Raw genomic sequence first — 19,482 nt, 5'->3', positions numbered from 1 at the left:
CAAGGCACAGCTTGACAAATGTGTTTGCAGTATGTCTAACAAATGCACTGCAGTTGCTACATAAACTATGTCATCTGAGCTCTACAGTACCTAAAACAAGTTGTAATACCTTCCAACACTAGAGAAAGGTATGAACAAGCAGGTACATGGTACAGCCTCACAAATACATTAGAAATGCAGTCAGAACCTAACGCAATGTATTTATCTTTTTTATTCCTCCATAGGTCCTCCCATAACATATTAGAATTCATTAATAACTAATTATTGGTAATCAGTTACAACACAGGATGAGACCAATTCTATTTATTGACTCCCAATACTTGATTGTGTTTTTTCTCTTAAACAAAATGTCAACAGTACAATTTATATAGTTATGTATGATTCTCTCATTTATTGGTAATTTGTTAATATATTTCAAACAGAAATATGAGTAGGATAACATATGTTATAAATGTTATTATTCAGTTTTGAAAATCAATAAGATAATAACTAAAGTTTTAACACTATTTTTTATTTCTCTTTCTCTTATCTCTCTCTTTTTTAAAAGTAATACTTGTTTAAAATATTTATAGTTATACTGAAATCCATTGTGTGATGTAGTTAAAATATATAACATGCTAACATTTCTTTGATAAAAAAACTCTTCACTATACAGGCCCAAGGCAATATCACTATAGAAGCTGTCCCACACACTAAATTACTAGGCGTTATTATAGATGGAAACCTTAACTTTGACCTACACATAAACAATAACTTCAAAAAAACACACCAAAAGTTTGGCATGCTTTACAGGCACCAAAACTTTCTTAGTCTCTCTACTAGACAAACCCTTGTAACTACCTTTTTATTATCCTCTCTCCTTTATGGTGCCCCTCTCCTCACTAATATTCAAAATTCTACAAAATCCAAACTTGATATGTGTTACAACAGAATAGCAAAATTTGCCACCGATGCTAAATTCTCATCCCACCACTGTAAGTCACTAAAACAATTAGGGTGGCTGGAACTCCCCCATCATCTCTCATTCACCCAAATAACTACAGTGCACAAAATAATCTACAGACCCACAGACTGTCCTGCTCTCTCAACTCTACTTGCCAAATACCATCCCAGCAGGCATCTAAGATCAGAAAATCATCTACTTCTAAAAGTAGATAAGCCCACCTTACCTGCTGGTCATCTCCTCTATTCCTTCACTGTCGCCAAACTATGGAACTCACTTCCACTTTCTATAAGAAACACAGGCAGCACCACCACCTTCAAACAAATGCTGAAAAGTCATCTCAACTCTTCCTGGCTATGTTCCTGCTCTATAACCTAACCTCTTCACTCTTCTTGTATGATTACTAAACTCCTATGTCTTTTGCTACTAGGGACCGATGATACTTTCTCCATATTTATTTATTTTTTATTTTTATCTTCACTTGTTGATACTGGTACAATAATACTGATTGATATATCTCTGTTTATACCTCTGATTGAATTAATTGAATTCTGCTTTAATGTATATTTTCTGTATATATTACTGTAATCAAACAAACTAGATTCCTGCTTTTATGTATATATTCTGACATATTCTGTATATGTTCCGGTATTTACTATCTGCAACACTGTTTCTACTTCTGTACCAATTAATTTTAATATTTTTTCTATATCTATGTTCTTGTTTGAGCTTTTCTCCCCGGGCCTCCACTGAAAATGGGCTCTTTTAGGCCCAGTGGACTTTCCCGGTAAACAAATGCAATAAATAAATAAATATAAAATAAATAAATGCTGGAACTGCTTTTGTAGTTGGGGTAGCATGATATGGATTGAACTACCATCTAAGTCAGGAGTGCTATACGCCATGTGAGGAGTGAAAGTTAAAATAACATCATGTTTAATATATTATATAATGTTTTTCTCTTTATGGTATCTACAGTTGTGTATATTCTAAACATTCTTATTAATACTAAGTCCACTAGGTCAATAGATCTTACCATGCATTATTTAAGTGGTTCATACATATTGTCATATTCTAAAGTTTTGAAATATTTAATCAAAAATCTCTCTGAATTACAAGATGACAAATTTAAAATGTATCTCAATAAATATTAATGGATACTAATATTAATGGTTGCAAAGGTATAGTTTAAATACATATTTAAAACTACTCTCTTTTCAGGTCTTATTTATTCAAGAACACACTTGCTAACAAATGATATAGCTAGGCTTAATAAAAAAATACTGTAATATCTAGTTCTCAATTTAATCAGAAAAGAAGAGGTGTGGCCATCTTATGGAAAAATTCTCTGCCTATACCAAGCATATTAAACACATACAGAGATGATAAAGGAATGTTTTGCTTATCCAGTAGATAAATTAATGGAAAGATCGACACATTAATCAATGTCTATTGGATACCAGGTATGGGTGTTAAATCTTCATTTTGATCAGATTATGCAGCATTCAAAAGGAAGCTTAATATTGGCAGGAGACTTTAATTGCATATTAAATGAGAAAGATACTAATTCTAAAGTGAAATGTAGAATATCAGCTACAGCCAAAGCTTTAACAAATTTTATTGCTATATTTAGTATTAAAGATATTAATGTACATTACATCTCGGATTCACTCTTTTTTCACATTTTTCAGACAGATATGGAACACAATCAAGAACTGATAGAGTTTATGTCTCTAATGATTTGATTACAAATATTGATAAAGTTAAAGAAGTCTCATGCCCACTTTCTGATCATAATGTCATTACCTTTGAAATATTTATGAAACATAATAATGTACATATCAGTAGAATACCTGCATATATAACTAATATATAAGACTTCAAAGAATTTTTTTCATAAAGAGATATAGACATATGTTGACTTTAACAACACTAAAGATGTATCTGAAAAAAAAAAGTATATATATATATATATATATATATATATATATATATATATATATATATATCAGACCACCATAACATTTTATTTAAATGGGAAAATTAGAGATTGGCATGCCTTAAAGAAAAAACAATGGGATAAGCAATAAGTTGAAATACAGAGAAAAAACGATAAATTAAACTTAGAAAACCAAAATAAAAATAACACATTAATGACAGAAATAAATTACAAAGTAAATACATAAACATTTTAAATCATAAAATTAAAATAAATCTAGAAAGAATTATACTAATAAACCACACTATAAATCCAAAATCAATTTGTAAATTTGCCTCTAGAACAAAAATGATAATTAAAACAAACCACATTGAGGAATCATAGTCAATAAAAAGAAAATAATCACTGTGATAGAGGATAGTTTAAAAGAATTTAGAATTAATTTTAGTAAAATTAATCAATTTACTCCAGCAATGGAGTCACAAGATGCAATTAAAGGTTTTATCAAGAAATACACTGTGAATAAATTGGCCACAGAACAACTGAAATTAACAAATAAACCTATATTAATGCTAGAAATCAAAAATAAAATCAGTAAACTAAAACCTAATAAAGCTCAAGGCAATGATGGTATTATATTGCAACTGTGTAAGCTTATACCTAAGGAAGCATTACAAATCTTAATCTATGTTTTCCAGTCAGTCAAAGATATGGCAATGGTTCCACCCTCATGGAAATACATACTTAAATCTCCAGTCTTAAAAATAGATAAGGACCTAGTTGAATGTTCATCTTATGGACCAATTTCATTATTAAATGTTGATTATAAAATATTCATGTTTATATCGCTAGTAGCATTCAACATTTTTTTCTTTATTTAATGAATAATGACCAAACAGGATTTGTTAAAAATAGAAATACTTATTATGACAACATTAAGACAATATTAACTGTAATTGATTACACTAGTAATATTAAAGATAATTTATCTTCAGTAAGTTTAGATATCAACAGTGCTTTTGATACAGTAAACTGGAAACATCTATTATTGGTCTTGGAGGAATGTAACTTTTCAAAGGGTTTCTGCAACTTATAGATATTGTTTATTAAAAGTATGTATATTATGTAAAAATGCATTGCTATGTTTCAATATCTATCAAATTTTCTAAAGGAAAAAAGGAAAGATGCCAATTATTACCCATACTCTTTATATTGGTTATGGAACCATTTGTGAATTTCATAAGATTAAGGGCAGATATTAACGGAGAAAAGAGAAACAGTAATCTAAATTTGAAAATACTTCTGTTCTTAGATGATATACTTTCAACACTGAATGATAATAGATATTCACATAATTTCTTATTTGAGGTTATTGAAACATTTCAGTCTAAGCCTGGTCTTACATATAATGAAAATAAAACAAGAATTCTATCTACAAATTCCAATATAAATGATATGGAAGACATATTCTCTAAATATATTGTACAAGATAATACAATAAAATATTTAGGGATAATTTAATGGCAAACATTAAGGCATAATTAATATAAATTATAGTAATAGCCTAGAAAATATTAAACAATCTTATTAACAAATGGAACACATTTTTATTTACAGTACAAGAGACGCTTTCAATAATAAAAATGATAGTACTACCAATTATATATAATAAAATCATTAGCTCTTCCTAGCCCTAAAAATATATATAAAATAATTTAATATCTTAATGCTTAGATTTCTTTGTCATCCCAGTAAACCTAGATTGTCCCTTAATAATCATCTAAGAAGTTGGATCTATGGGGGGATAGGATTTCCTGGTTAGGAACTATATTCCTTATCTACTATTATAAAGACAATTATTTTTTATGTGAAAACGAATTACTCTGCAAAATGGGAAGCATACAAGAGAGTATCTGTTTGAAAAATAATCACCTGATAGATGCATGCCAAAATAGGATAATTAATAATAACTTTCTCTGGTTATTAAAATATTATATTTTGGAAAATCAAAACCAAGTAATGAATTCTTCTTACATCTCCATGATATTGATAAACTTCACAAAGTATACACACAAAAATCCACAATATAAATCTTGTCTATTTTTAATATTCCCCATAGCATATACACAAAATAATATAAGTACTTTCAATATAACCACAATATCCGTTTTTATAAAAAACATATAATACTCTGGCATGATTACATTTGCTAGGTTTTATTAAAAAATCTAAATAATGAAATGCAATTAGATATGCAAAATTGTAGATATTTAATAAAGAAAAGAATAAACTTAATGCAATCATCAATTAAAAACAGTACCAAAATTTATAGAGCTCCTAACTACATTAGTACATCAAAATGTCACAGCAAGCAGACTTTTATCAACAATTTATAAGATGACTAAAATTAATATAGAGTACTGCAAGTAGAATTATTGGGATTATTTCAAACCCATTAATAATTGTTACCCAAGTGAAGAAGAAAAAAAATATTTTATCATCCTCTAAATGGACTACCTCATCACTGAAATTGTTTTCTTAGAAATGTATGCATAAAGCATCCATTACACCACCCACAGTTGAGTTAATGTCTAAAAACAATGTTGGATATTGGAAATGTGAATTAAATATCAAAGGAGATTGGCAACATATGATTTAACAATGTATTGTAATAAAACCATTCTGGAATGATATTAATGTATTTTTGCAGGTACTCTTCAATGATAATTGTGCATTCAATAAATCATTAATCTTATTCAATACCCCAATTCCTTCATGTATTAAAAAATGAATTATTCTGTGCTTTGGAGTCTACTATCAATTGTAAGGAAAGTGATCACCAAAATTAGAAAAGTGAATTGACTCCATCAATAAAATAATTTATCAGCATTGCAATTGAAGTTTGTCATCTAGCGCTATTGTTAATCAAGTAAAGAACAGTTAGAACCATTACTTCTTACAACACATGGACAAAATGCAAGAAACTTATAAGCAAGCAGACATTGAATAATTAACAATGAAAGATTATCTCATAAACTCATTTAAATTTGTTCAACCTCTTTACCTTAGTAGGCACTGAATTTTTCAGCCTTTTTACCTTAATAGACACCTTGGAAATAGTTATATTCATTACTGTTTTCATATATTATTTGTTTTATTGTTCATCTATTCAATTTCCATATATATCACAATGTTATATTTTGTTATTTAGTTGTAAATTTTAATAAAAACATTTAGAAAAAATGACTGAAACAGACTTTCACAATTCTTACTGTTCACAATGCATGTTGATGGCTTCTATTAACATGTTAAATGAATTAGACCAATATTTAAAAATCTTCCTGTTTTGTATCCTTTGCCCCCCCCCAAAAAAAAAAACTGATAGCACCGCTACTACTGTCTTTTTGACAACACTTATTAAGGGCTTTACAGATTTCAAAATCAATACACTTTTTATTTTTTTTTTGTAATGAGTAGTACATTGGGCAGATAATGCTTCATGCACTAAAAATAATTACAATCTTGTTTCTAATCATAACCCTTTATTATGTCTTCTCAGCAGTGATACCAAAAATCACCCCTTAAGCTTTGCTCTTGAGTTTAATTTCTTGGCATTCATGTCAAGGACATATAACATAGTGTGTTATTCTTGGTTATCCAATTGTAACTATGTTAATATGTGTTGAGACATGGATACCAAGAAATTCATCTTGAGAGCGAAGTGCAAGGGGTGAATCTTGGCATCCAAGTTGAGAACACATAACTGACTAGGACTGGTGAGTCTCAATCAGATCTCTTTGCAGTACATGGAGTTTTATCTACTCCATGTACTATCAGTTACAAAAGAAAAAATAAAGTGTGAAATGTTTTACTTGCTTTAAAAGCCAGGAAAGCACTTACCAAGTGCTATCACATAGACAGCAAATAGGTATAAGTAGAAGAAAAAGTTTAGGAATGATTTAATTAGTTACATAAGTTACTTACTGACTGATGTCGGTAAACTTCCCAGAACAAAAAAGATAAGGCAATATACTTAGGGACAGTTGTGAGTGAAGAAGTGTTCCTTTTATGAGACCAAACCATAATAGTGCATCGAGGATGTGTAACAATTGTTGTACGCCTCTGAAAGTGCTATTAGAGTCATACCTCATGCTAGATAAGCAGTTAACTAGTTTATCTTTATTTCCTGTTTTGTTGGGTAATCACATAGCTCCATGGAGAACAACATAGTTATGATCAGAAATATTGCTGAATGTCATATTTCAGTTCCTTTTCATCATAAGAAAATAGAATAGCTTAATAACTCAGAGATTCTTGCCACCAAATTGCAACTTGATAAAAATCAATGCATTAATATCATCTGTATGTACATTCCCCCAGGTAACAATATATCTACACTTGAAGATATCCTGCACTGGCTATCATGTCACTACCCCCAAGAAACCCCACTACTTGGAGACTTGAACATAGACTGGGGCACCTGTTCCTCAGAATCCCCAACTACCCATATTAATCTGCATGCATTTACACAAATCGTATCCACCACTACCAGGATAGGTAAACCCAACCAAAAAGAAAGCATACTTGACTGGGTACTTATAAATAGTCGCCCCCAACTATACACCTCTGGTACCCTCCCAGATGGCCTAAGCGATCACTGTCTCACATATGTAATTAAGCACAAAGCCATTAATTCCCAACAACCCTTACTCAGAAAGGTTAGAAACAATAAAAACTTTGACCTGCCAAATTCCAACAAGAACTAATGTAATTGGTCTATTCTAATACACCTCCCCTTAGAGGAAGCAGTAATATACTTTAACAACAATTTCCTTGAGATCCTTGATTTGCATGCACCTGTTCGTTCAAAGAAAACAAAGGCAAAAACTGCGCCATGGCTTTCTAAAGAGTCTAAACTCAAAATTACCATTAGAAACAAAGCAAGGGCTTTATGTCATTCTTCTAAAGACCCCCAAGATCACATTAAATACAGGCAATCCAGGAATGAAACTAAAAAATCCATTTTACAAGACAAAAAACAATACTACTGTAATTTACAGACAGTAAAACAAAATAACCTTCAGAAATTTGGGGCAGGTTTAAATAATCTACTACATCCTGGACAAACTTCAACCCCTATCCCTGCTGCTACTATTGATAAAAACCCTGAAGATGTTTCTGACAGTTTTAACCGATTCTTTACTGAGACAATTCAAGCCCTAGCTAGCCAACTACCTCCTAGCTTCCCTGGTCCTGAAAGTACCACCCCTAGAAACCTACTCATGTTCAGCTTCCAACCAGTCACCACTTCACTTATCCGTACTTTGATCCGTACCATGATCAAAAAATTAAAACCCACTACACTTTCTGCTGATCAACTCCCTACCGAGTATCAGCTGATGCTATTGCTTACCCCATCTCAATACTAATCAATCGAACCATGGTAGAAGCTAAAATTCCCACCATCTGGAAAATATCCTATGTAATCCCACTTCACAAAGGAGGCAGCTCTACTGAATTCTCCAATTATAGGCCAATAGCTATACTCTCTCTACTTGCAAAGATTATGGAAAAATGTATTCATGGACAACTCATGCACCACCTAATTGAGAATCACCTTATGGCAGACACTCAGCATGGCTTCCATCCTCATCACAGCACTACTTCAGCCCTCCTAGCCTTTACCAACACCATAAACCATAATTGCAACAATAATTATATATCCTCAGCCCTTTTCTTGGATCTTTCCAAGGCATTTGATATGGTTGATCATCAACTTTTAATCCACAACCTGCAAACATTCTGTCTAGATACTAGAGCCCTTCAATGGTTTCAATCCAAACTGAATGGTCAACAGCAGGCTATCCTCTGGCAGAACAAACTCTCTAATCTTCTACCTAAGACCCTTGGAGTACCACAAGGCTCTATACTAGGGCCCTTGCTGTTCTCCATCTTCATTAACAACCTTTATACTGTCATGCCAAAAGTCAGCTGTATCCAATATGCTGATGACTTTACTTTGATTTGCTCGGCCACATCTCCAATAGAGTTATGGTCAGCTACCTAGACCACCTTTAATACAATAGAAAACTGGCTTTCTGAACATCGTCTGATCTTAAATCCCAAAAAACTAAAATGCTGTTATTTTCACCAACATGTAGGTCTACCACTTTCACCTTTACCATAAATTCAAATGATAGCACAATAATTTCCCCTGACCCCTCTACAAAACTATTAGGTGTCATCATAGATAATAATCTAAAATTTGACTTACATGTACTATCAAAACCATCAATAAAAAACTAGGGTCACTTTACAGAATAAAAGCCTTCCTAACCCCTCCAGCTAAAATTGCCATAGCTCACTCTCATCTTCTTTCAATCCTTCTGTATGCTTCCCCTCTACTCTTGAATTTAAACAAGACTGTCTTAACAAACTCTCAATTTGCTGCAACCACATTGCCAGGTTTGCCACTGGGCTGCCTTTTCGGACACATCATTGCATCAATCTAAACCAGCTTTGGTGGCTTGAACTACCAGCCTAATCCAGTATAACCAACTGATTATGGCCTATACAATCCTCTATAATCCAGACAATACTCCCGCACTTAAAAATATTATCACACCCTATAAAAATCCTAGACCACTTCGATCCTCTAACAAACTACCAATTCAGACTAGCAAAATTAATAACACAGCCAGTGACTCTCTCTTTGCAAACTCTGTAAGTAGACCCTGGAACTCTCTTCCAGCTGATATTACCTTACTTTCTTCCTTAGGTCAATTTAAAACAAGACTCAAACAACATTTGGCACTTAACTGGCTATGTCAATGTATCAAGCCTGGCTAACTCTCTTTAGAATGTGTAAAAATCTGTTAACCAGCTTACCGTGTAAATTAATTTAATCCTGACTTACACTCTGGATTAACTCTAACCTGTGGAACTTGTTTAACTTGCTTATTTATGTAATCACTGTAAATATTCTGTTTGTAATATGTAATGCTGGTATTATGTAATGCTGTATCTGGTTACCCTTGGAGCTTTTCTCCCCAGGCCTCCGCTGAAAATGGGCATGCATACAGTCGGACTATCCCAGTCAACAAATGTAAAATAAATAAATAAATAAATTAAATAAATAAATAGATTAATTTTAACTCCATATCAAATGTTCATAATGTTAAATCAGTTGATAATAATGACTTGACCTGTATCTTGCTACCCTATTCTTTCTGTAAATGTGAAAGTAACATATAGGATAGGATAGAATATTTTTAATTCAGTAGAGTCTTTGTCTTTTATTAAAATATCTAAGAAAGTAACATGGGGAAGAACTTGCTATGTTAGTAAAATTAAGTTGATCAAATCATGTAAGTGCTTACCTACCTATAATATATTCAGAGTATTCTCATTATTAAAGGTTATATTTCATTTTTACTTATTTAATTATTTCCTGTTTTACACTGCTATGTCAGTGAGCATACACTCATTTAAAGACAGTGTGGCAAAAAAGTTTTTTTTTTTGTCAAACATAGATAATCAAAAGTAATGTAGTTCAGCTAACTTTGTGCTTAGAAACCTGCAAAACTCTGGAATGTTAAGATGACCACCAAGTATTAACAATGTTGGTGTTAAGCCCTTTAACAAAGAAACAAATTAAGAAGTAACACTTTCAGCTGAAAAATAGCATCAGCTTCAAAATCACTTAAGTAAAAAAAAAAAACTGAATTTAGTCGAAGAAATTTCATTTTTCCATGTCGGAAATGAGTGTAAATTAAAAAACCCTAAGTCTGGAAAGACAAACAAAATGTAATCAACTTGAATCTAAAAGCAGTTCATAATTGAACCAAACCAGGACACAGCTTTATCAACACTATTTAGGATTAGCGTTGGACTTTTCAATTATCTAACTATGCCAGCTTAGAGGATTATGATTTTATTCGAAATCCCAAAGATACATAAGGTACATAAAAACCTCCAAGATCCCCACATGCGACCATTAGTAGATGCTAGAAATAGTATCACATATGCATGTGCCAAGGTCTCTGATAACATCATGAAAAAATACATAGCAGATGAAAAACAAATATGCAAAGACTCTTGGTCTTTCCTAGATAGTTTGAGTAAAATTCCATTCAGGGAGGAATGTAATTTTCTCACAGTAGATGTTTAAGATCTTTACTCTTCCATAACCCATGAGGAAGGCATAGAGTGGGTAGTTGCGATAATGCGAGACAAAGAGGCACCATAGGAAGAAATTAATGTAGTGGAGGAATTATTAGACATCATCCTGTCCTATAATTTCATCACATTTAACAACAAATTCTACCTCCAAAACGTTGGTGTAGCTATGGGTTCCCCTTGTGGGGTCAGCTTTGCCAACCTTGTCATGGCATACTGTGAGAGGGAGTTTGTAATGAATATTACCCAAATTTACAGGAAAATATAGTACTACACAGTTTTTGGATGATATGTTTACCCTAATCGAGGGGGGCATAACAGTAGCTCAAGAAATACTTGCATCCCTTAATTCCACCACTAACTTCCTTAAGTTCACATCAACCTTTTCTCAAGAGAGAATAGCATATCTTGATGTGGACGTAATTAAGGATAGAGAAAATAGATGTTATGTGTCTAGAATATTCAGGAAGGAGGCATACTCAAACTCCTTTCTGCATTATTCAAGCTGCCACCCCTCTACACAAAAAAGATCTGTTGTCAAAGGCCAACTGGATAGAATGGCACAGATGGTTACAAGAAGTGAGGATTTCGTGACTGAATGTGACCACTTGAAGGACATGTTCTTGAAGAGAGGTTATCCCTCTAATTCACTTTCAGACTTGATTTATGAAGTCCAATTCAAAAGAAACACAGTTATATATACACCAATACCAAATACTCAGGTACCTACTAGGACTAATACACCTGTAGTGAGGGAGGTTTTCAGTCCTTACAGTTTTATTCTATCATTCAGTACAGATGCTCAATTTATAGAATTTATTATGCATAAGAATTGGAGCCTATTAACAAATGATACTTCATTAAGGTAGAAATTCAATGAAAACCCCCCAGGACTATTTATAGGAGGGTGGGCTAACTTAAAGCATATCTTGAAAAGAAGAAAGAATCCATTGGTAGCCAGGAGGGGTATGTTTAAGTGCAACATGTGCCATTTTTGTAAACACATGGACATTGATCGGAATTTTGAAGTAAGGGGGAGGAAATATAGTACTACATACAAATTTGATTGCCAAGCTAAACAAGTGGTCTACATGGCCAAGCACCTACATTGCCCCACATTCTACATCGTTAAGGAGGTTATGGGAACGTGTTTATGAGCATTTGTATTGTATTGGTAGAAATAAGTATGAAAATGTTTTAGCAAGGCACATCAGGGACTTCCCCCAACATGTGTTCAAATTTAGAGTAATAGACCAGACTCATTCAGATGGGAGGGGGGGCCCAACTTCACTGCTTTTAGAAAGGCTAGAACTGTTATGGCAACTACATGTGGATACCTGTCATTATCATGGGCTGAATGAATTAACATCTATTTTTTTACATTTTAAAGTTGAGAAGTTTGATAAGGTGAACAAGAAGTAATGTATTAATGTATATTATACTAATGTAGAATGTACCATTATTAATACTATCAATTTTGTGAAAGAATAAGCTTAGTATAATAATGATAGTAAACACAAGTTGGAGGTGGGGTTCACAAGGGGTTAAAAGAATGACCAATAGGATGCTTTGTGCTGATCATATGATCAGAAGTGAACTGTATTTAAATTTGGCTTTATACATTGTTTTTTTATCTGATGAAGTCCCACTATTTGAAGGGACGGAAAGCATTTTTAAATAACTTTTTATTGCTTAATTAAATTACTTTTAATCACTTTGGTTTAAAGTTGTGTCCTAGTTTGGTTCAGTGACTTTATCTGGCATTTAGAGGTTGGTCATTAGTCTTCTCAGTTTGTCAAGTTCATAATTGAAGTTAATTATATTTTTCAACTAATATGGAGAGTCTTGATAAGTTTAAAGCCATAACATGAAAAATGTAAATGTATATGTAAGCAAAACTAAAACTGTCAGAGGATACACATTTGATCAATGTGGCTAACACATAAAAACTAGACAAATGAACTTCAAAAATATTTTCTCAAGCAAACAATAATTAAAATCATGGATGGCAATTAGAAATTTTATTTATTTATCTTTATTTGCAGTTTGTTTACCAGGATGGTCCATTGGGCCATGAAGAGCCCATTTTCAATGGAGTCCTGTGGAGAAAAGCTCCAGAATAATACAGAGAATCAAAGTAAATAAAAAATAATAAAAACAAATACATAATAGTAATACACAGAATGCAAAATGCAAAATAGTAATACAATATATACAATTGATACAATGCAAGATAAAAATGTTAGAAGTCAAAATACAGTTTTTTTTTAGCTAGAGCTGATAGAAACTCTAGGAGTTTATTTACAGTATAATGTAGTAGCTGTGGAGAGAGGGTTGTAGAAGAGAGAGTGAGTTAAGGGATGTTATGTAGGATGGGAACAAGAGCATTCCCACTGTGAAGAGATGTATAAGTACAGTAAGGATTTGAAGGCAGAGAGACTGTCAGTGGTACGGATGAGAGGTGAGAGAGAATTCCAGTGTCGCGCTAGAGAAAAGGATAAAAGCTGTTTACCTGGTGGATGGGCAGGTTTATGCTATTCTATTAGGTTTTGTGATTTAGACCTTAGACATCTGTTAGGCTGATGCATTTGAAAAGTAGAGCCAAGAGAAGGGCTAAAGATAATTTTTTGAGCTTGGATCAGTTGATTATAGGTGAGATAGTTGGGTAGCTCAACCCAGTTCAGTTGATGTAGGGAAATACAGTGATGGGTAGAGGATCTTTGGCCAGTTGCAAACTTTGAAATTTTGTAATAGCAGGAGGCGAGTTTAGACTTAAGGGAAGATTGTAGGCTAGTGAGGATAGAGGCACTGTAAAGGAGGGAAGGGATAAGGTATGTAATAACAAGCCTGGAGGGAGGAGAGATATAGCGGCTGTAGAGTAGGCCTAGTTTCTCATGTGTTTTTTTGATATTTTCATGAGTGTGGCTATCAAACTTTAGTTGATCGTCAATAAGGACTCTAAGTAGTTTAGCAGTGGGGACTATTTCGTGGAGAGTATTAGTTTATCTAGTGATAGAGAATGAGGTTTTGTCAAGGATGATGGCTCTAGATGGGGTAAATAACATTAGCTTAGTGTTTGGTTGCATTGAGTGCCAAGTGGTTATCCAGCAAACATTGTTCAGTATCTTTGAAGGCATTCTGGGTTAGTTTTGCTAAAGAGGAAGTAGAAGTAGCAGAGCAGATTATTGTTGAGTCATCGGCGTATTGAATGAGGTTACTGTTAGGAATGGCTTGGTGAAAGTCATTTATGAAGATACTGAAGAGCAGGGGACCCAGAATTTAACCTTGGGGTACACCTGTGGGACTATTTAGGAAGTGAGAACAAGCTTTTTTCCACTTGACCACTTGTTGCCTGTTTGATAGGTAACTGGTGAACCAGTTGACAGTAGAGTGGGATAGGTTAAGTTTAGAAAGTTTAGAAAGGAGAAGGTTGTGAGAAATGGTGTTGAAAGCCTTTGAGAGGTCTAAGAGGAGGGTGGACACAATGTGACCAGTGTCACGGGCCTTATTAACCGTTTCCAGGAAGGAGAAGAGGTCAGTAATGGTGCTGTGGCCAGGTCGGAATCCATGTTCTGTGGGAGTGAGAAGGCTATTACTTAGGAGGTAGGGTAGAAGTTGAAGGTGGATGCGTTTTTCAAGAAGTTTAGAAATGGAGGATAAGATAGCAATTGGACAGAAGTGGGGGATGTCATTGTTGTTTCCTCCTTTGTGGAGTGGAATAATAAATGCTTTTTTCGAGAGCTGGGGTACATGGCCCTCTAAGATTGATCTATTTATTAGTATGGATATAGGATAGGCTATGGCGTCTGCTGCAATTTTTTTAGGAAGTAGGAGGGTATCTCGTCAGGGTCATTGGAACATGCTTTCAGTTCCAATCAACAGTATAAATTAATGTGAGTATGTGAGTTGGGATAGTCCATAAAGTTTGGGGAAGTTGTACACAGTGTTCAATATTCTGCAAAAATTCCTCAGTCGTTTGGTCTGCCCCATGTATTTCATTATACTAGGAGTAGAATATTCCTTTGATTAGGAAATGCTATAACAATGCCACACCAGTTCAACCTATTTTGATAAATAGTAATAAGAGCTGTTAACATTGTTTGTAAGAGAAATCCTTAGCTACTATCAGAAGAAACCTGAGCTGAGCACATACATACCAAATGTACAAAAAGCCAGGCATGTCTGCACTTTTTGCTGAACATAAGGCTACTTTCAAATAAAAGGAAATCCAGTTTATACATGCATTTTTTTCATTTCTCCAGACAGAGAATGTATGTTGATGTGCTGATGAAATTCCTTCCTCTATGTACATGAAAAATTCTCTAGTATATTGAGAGGACACTGAATGAACAGTTATCACATTGTATGAAGATCTCAGTTACAACCCCCTCTGACTTCCTAGCCTGCAGTACACATCCAGCAGTATGTGGGAACCAGTACTAAAAACGTTCATGCTGTACTACCACTTTTGCCTGTAGTGTTACTTCTTGCATACAGATGGCACTCTTTTTCTATCAGAGATACCCATGGGCTTGTATGGGTTACAACATTACTAGAAACTTTTCTACTGGCATTCTAAGTCAGGAGAAAATTTCAAAGTTCCTACAGACTTTGATGATAATTCTTGTTATGCAGAAGTTGAAGTACTACACAAAGACCCACCATTTGCATAATGACTTCAAGAGTAGTTCTCTCGGATGTAAGGATATTGCTGGTACTAAGGATAACATTGCATCCCAAAGATAAAGCACTTTAAAAACTTACATATGCTGTCCTTGAAGAAGAGGAAGAGAATGCTATTTTTTTAAACTAATTCCTTCTTCAAGTTCCTCCTTTTTCTGACTTTCTATGAGGTTGGGAAAGACTACATACATTAATGTATTTGCTTCTTTGCTTGCTTTTTGTTTAACTATTTATACATGTTTTAACGGAGTAAGTAAACTGGTTAAACACTTTCCAGGTCATGAGGTAAACGGTAAACAAATTATATTGAATAATAACCCTATATAGACTGGGAAATGAAGAGTAAGACAATCGGTGAGAAAAATTAAGACAAAAGTAATCTGCATAGTGTAGGTAGACCAAGGTGGGGGCACCGGGTGCTATGGGGAGGGATGTTGTGAAGCTCTTTTTCCTAGGGCACTTAGTTGTCGAAAGGCTGGTCCTGCATCCATTTTCTGAGCTGAATGGTAATCTCAGATCATTTGGGTTATAGTAAGGGCTCAATCTCTTTATACCATGGAACTGGGTGTGGCATTTGCTTTCTGAAGTATGAAAGTCAAATATTTTAATGGAAGCTACAACTTTTATGGGCAACAAACCAGAAAGTGAGGCAAAGTCAGGTACATTCTGTAAAATCAAGAGAGATAGGGTTGCAGGAGACAAAACAGAGATAATAGGGTCAATGCTATGTCATAGTTTACTTCAATACATAAACAAATATGACACATAATTATGTTTACCTTTGCCACATTCATATATGATATGAAGGCATTAATGTGTTTTAAAACAAATTGATCTCAGTGCTATTACAAATAAAATGAAAACAGATATTTGACTATGGCATATTAGATATATGCTTTCCAAGTTAATCCTGTTACAAAAATTGAAATTTTAATGTAATTTAATATTGTAGTAAAAGATTTATACATACTACCCTGTAATAAAATATGATTTCTGCTGCAGGAAACTGAACCCAAACACAGCTAAACTGATGTATTCATTGCCTAATGCAAACATCAAGAGCTACTGGAGCAGGCATGTGCTTGATTTAATGAATAGGCATGCCTACTCAAGCCCATATGGACTGATGCCCTAAACAGTATTTTGTGACTCAAACTATTACCTGATACATTCTTGCCCTGTACTTCTCTGAGGCAAGTCAGTCTTTCCTGACGCACCTCTTTGTTCAGGAAAATTGGCTCAACATCTGTACAGAATATAAAAAGACAAGAAATGGAAGCACGAGTAACAAATGTATTAACTGGGGAATCCATGTTATTCTATTGACTGGTGATGGATGGTTTACTATACGTACACAACTCAGTGATGCTTGCAGTCTAAAATTCAGCCTCTCACCAGCCCATGAAGTCCTGATTGTGCCTCTTCATGTCACCATAATGGTGACAACATTGTTCTCCAGATCATGGAATACCAGTTGTACTGGAGACAACCTTGGCTAAGCCATTCTAAGCCTCAGCCTTGTACTTAGATATGGTATAGCTGTCCCACCCAAGCATGCCATGGTAGAACTTGACAAGCAGAGTGACAAAGATTCTGAACTCCTCTTCACACCACATGTGGGTTCTAAAAATGGAGTGCCATCCTCATCTTCACCTGCCATGTCTTCTGAACTACATATATAACTATGAATCTGAATTCGTGCCCAGTTCAGATCTCGCATATAACAACCTGTGTGCAGTGATGCACAAACATACCAGCTGCATTTGCACAATTGAAAACACAAAATGGCTTGGCAGTCACAGTAGGAATTATTACTTCAAAAAACAATGAAGGTGCAAAATATATCTGTGAAAGTTGGCCAAGTATGATACTTACCCTTACACATGTTCCACTTTGAATAATGAAATACTGCATGACATTTGTTATAATCAATGTTATGTACAGGTGAAATGCTATGAATTTGGACAAAATAGGTTGTTGGGACATACACAATAAAGAGATTCAAACCCATGAGAGAAAGGAAAGTTAAAACTGTAAATTGTGCTTATAAATTGTCAGTGCCAAAATAAGACTTTGTTTGTTAACTTATAAATTTGGGTATAAAGCTTATAGAGATGTACTTAAGAGATGCCTGTATGCGTGTGACATTAACCAGTCATGGTACTGTATTTCTATGTACAGGGCAGTATTTGTAGTTCTAAATACTTTTCATTTGCATGGGATTCCATGGCTTGAGTAATATGTGTTAGGGGAGGTTCTATACATACTTTACATGACATACTGTCCTACACAAACAGTTATTATATATAATGAGTCATGTTAAAATTAAATAAGTATGCATATTATACCTGTGCAAGTGTATTTTAAATTAAAGATCTTCATTGTTATATCTGACATAATTTTAATACTTAGTATGTCAGTTGTGTTGCAATCATCAATCATACTTGCATTGGGAAACTTAATATGTCAGTTATGTTACAATAATTAATCATACTTGTGTTGACAAATTTATGTTTGTAATTATCATATGTATTTAATGTTACATTAGTACTGTAAATTGTGTCAACATTTCTTGTGACATCTCAGTAAAATTAACTGTAAATTGGATTCAAACCCTGCATTACCTATTTCCCTTCTTTAAACTCACTACAGTTACACTTTGTGCTTATTAGATACATAGCTGCCGGGTGCACTTTCTTTATTCAGTATTGTCCAATGTGCTTATGCAAGCACAGTGGTGCCTTGCTCATTTTTGCTACTGATATCATTCCAAATGAACTTTTTTTCAGTTCTTATCTTGGAAAGTGAAGCATCATTCACTGATAATGCATTGCCAGGCAGTGCACAAATGGATAAGAAAAATAAAATAAAAAAAATAATAATAATAAATAATAAAAAGAAGGAAAAAATGGTAGCATTCTGCTGATTTATCCATGTGGTGTCCTTCTACAATATAAAGCATTAGAATGGCATATCCAAGTAAGTTATTTACAATTATTTTCATTATTTTCCCATATTTACACATTTTTATGTTGCTGCTTTTATTCACTCACTCACTCACTCACTCACTCACTCACTCACTCACTCACTCACTTACACCTTATGTGAGACTTGTAACTTCATGCATATCACATATCAAGGTGTGTTATTACTGATATAAATAATTTCTGGTTCTAACACTGCAATATATGTGTAAAAAGGAATAGTGACTTACGGAAAAAAAAACATAGCAAACCGAACACTGGAATCAAACCCTGCACTGTTGTTGCTGTTACTCAGTTCTTACTACATTGTATATTTATTTGTTGACATTTGGTTACTAGCAAAGTCTGACTGGGTGGGAGCCTGGGGAGAAACACTCTAAAGTATTACAAAACATTTTAAAAACAATAGTTTTATAGTCTTCAAAAATTATACAAAAACATCTATATTTTAAATAATTATACCAAATTAGACATGATATGAAAACACTGGCTGAGAATGGATACAACTTATATGATGATGATTTAATAGTTAGAGAAATTTTAGCTAGTTTACAGAGCAATTAAATGTAACTTAGTGTAATACTAATATTAATTTAGTATAATACCAAAATTCATTTAATACTATCTAGAGTGCCATGCTACTCTTTCCTACCAGTGGCATTTCAAATTACATTGTTCAATTTCTGACTTAGGAATTGAACTCATCTCCACTGTTAATGACCACTGACAGTTCCCGGAGTACAAAGCCAACAGGT

Source organism: Protopterus annectens, chromosome 8.part0, assembly GCF_019279795.1.
Source record: "Protopterus annectens isolate FY-2018-M chromosome 8.part0, PAN1.0, whole genome shotgun sequence".
NCBI classification, from domain to species: domain Eukaryota; kingdom Metazoa; phylum Chordata; order Ceratodontiformes; family Protopteridae; genus Protopterus; species Protopterus annectens.
Note: the sequence above shows the minus strand (reverse complement) of the source record.